General features: G+C 37.0%; 1 long non-coding RNA gene across 1 annotated transcript; it reads left to right on the forward strand.

Moving 5' to 3' along the window:
• The first annotated feature begins 766 nt into the window (after positions 1-766).
• Positions 767-2,358, forward strand: LOC118020775. The gene is made up of 2 exons (XR_004682005.1): positions 767-808; positions 2,013-2,358. It is a non-coding gene; the product is annotated as an uncharacterized LOC118020775 (long non-coding RNA).
• Positions 2,359-2,573: the final 215 nt, after the last annotated feature.

Consider the following 2,573-nt stretch of genomic DNA (forward strand, 5'->3'; position numbering starts at 1 on the left):
ACTCTTATCTCTCTAGCCACTTCCTGAGTTCTCTGCCTCCCCATACCCTACAACATTAGAAATAATTGTCTATATTTGCTCCCTCCAATTCTTCTCTCATTCAACTCACTCCTGTCAGGCTTTTGACCCCATGAATCCACCAATGGTGGAATCTCCAATGACCGGATCATTGTTGATCAAAAGCCAAATTCTTAATCAGCAACATTGACACAGTTGGGCGTTATCTTCCTTCCTGAAACAGCTTCTTCACTTAGCTCTGTCTTTTGGGTTTCCTTCCCTCTCACTGGTTGCTCCTGCAATCTCATGCACTAGCTTTTTCTTTTCTCTTCAACATTCAAGTGTTCCCAAGGGTCGGTTCTCAAACCTTTTCCCTTTTCTGTTCTCACTCCATCTAATGAATTTAAGGTGCGTTCTAGACATTAGCAGCTCCCAAATATGTACATTTCCCCCTATATATTAGACTCATCTATCCGTTTACCTACATCATGCTTCCATGTATATATCCAATAGTGTTTCAAACTCAACAAATCCAAAATCAAATTCTTGATTTTACTCTCAAACTTGCTCATCTCACTGTCTTTGTCCAGTAAATGACAAATCTATTATTCTAGCTACTCAGGCCAAAAGGTAAGTGTATAAGCTCCTTGGGGGCAGGGTTCACAACATTTATATTCATCTCCTCTGTGTAGTTGATCCCATATGGTTATCAAATAAACATTTTCCCACCATCCTGGCATTACTTTTAGGTGGGATTCCACCATGCAGGACTTAATTGAAGGTAGTATAAGCACCCTGCCAAAGATTGGAGGTGAGAAAAAACTTCATTATTACTAAATTTTCTCCGTAATCAGCCTGGCTTTCAAGAGAGAAAAGAAAATTCACTGTCTCCCCCCTTGCACTGCATGCCTCAATTCTGCCCTGAACCTCAATTCTTACTTGTCCTATTAGTTTTATATTAAGCTATATTATGGATTAAAGAGATTTGGAGGCAGAAGCTAGTTGGAAAACTCAACATCATTCATAAAACTATTAGTATTGAAAAAATTGTGTTGAGTTTCAAGCTACAAATTTATAAGTAAACTTTAGTACTTCATCCATTAACACAGGAAATAGGATTTCTTGTTCTGTTCTTTGTGATTTGTATTACTTCTCTGTCAATTATTCATTATTACACAGCTTCTAAGAGGGCATGAAGTTAACAATAAAAATTATATTAATAATAGAGTGAGTTATTAAAATTTAGTTTAATAGCCACTATATTTGTGATGATAATTATAGTTATGACTAACTATGATTATAGCAGTCATTGTAATCATAATAACCTCAAGGATAGTTTAATGCTAATTACTCCATCATAAAGAAATGAGAATATAGAACTGTAAGTGAATATATTTATGATTGTAATGCAAAAGAATATGTGTGGATATTAATTACTAGATATTAGCCTTCTCCATGAAATTGGAGCAAAGAAAAATTTTGGTGAATCCAGACTTCGTTCAGATCTGCTTTAGGTCTTCTGAGGGGAAAAAAAAATTCTTGAAACTAAATGTCTTACACTGAAACTGATTTGAGATTTAGGGAATGTCCGGATAGGATATTGGGATCTTCTTTAATTCCGAGTGGGCTAGAGAAAGAAAATATCTGAAGAAAATGTCTGAAGCCCACTAATGAAAGAAACTGCCCCTCCTATCAAGATCATATAAAAATACCTACAAATGGGGGCACCTGGGTGGCTCAGTCATTAAGCGTCTGCCTTTGGCTCAGGTCATGTTCCCAGAGTCCTGGGATTGAGCCCCGCATAGGGCTCCCTTCTCAGTGAGAAGCCTGCTTCTCTCTCTCTGCCACTCCCCCTGCTTGTGTTCCCTTTCTCTCTGTGTCTCTCTCTGTCAAATAAATAAAATATTAAAAAAAAAAACTTAAAAAAAAATACCTACAAATGGAACTTCCTGGGGGTCATTTTTATTGAAAAGACTCCTAAAGCACTCTCCTCTTTTCATGTCCACTCCTACAAGCTCTAGGGAACTTGTCAATCTTATGAGGACAATGAAGTATATGTGCCTAATAATTATGGAGATGGATGGGTAAGATTTTACAATTCATAAATCTTATAAAAATCAGTATCCTTGCCCGTGATTATTTGTCTTGAACTTTATCTCACCTTACTTTTCCTTCTATTCCAGAAAGATGCCATGAATAGCATAAGAAAGCTGGTAACTTGGAGTGAATTAGTTCACCGTTAGGCATCGAAGGTGGAAGAGGACAAACTGAGCCACATGATCTTTATTAGATAGAAGAAAATGTCAAGTACCACATTTTAAAAAGAAACACAAGATATACTCATTTTCACACATATTTGCTGCAGATGGAAATTTCATTTCATGATGGCTGGTTGTGGACCCTGGCCAAGGGCTTGTAAATACTAAGAAGACATTGTGTAAGATGGCCTCACTAATAAAGCAGCTACATAGAGACCCCAGGAACACCACCGGAGCTGGTTTCTAATGAAATATTTGACAATAATGATGACACCAAGTTTCTCCATTTGAACCAACATACATTTTTATGGACCCATA

Source organism: Mirounga leonina, unplaced genomic scaffold (genome assembly GCF_011800145.1).
Source record: "Mirounga leonina isolate KUSES-001 unplaced genomic scaffold, KU_Mleo_1.0 Mir_174, whole genome shotgun sequence".
Classification (NCBI taxonomy): domain Eukaryota; kingdom Metazoa; phylum Chordata; class Mammalia; order Carnivora; family Phocidae; genus Mirounga; species Mirounga leonina.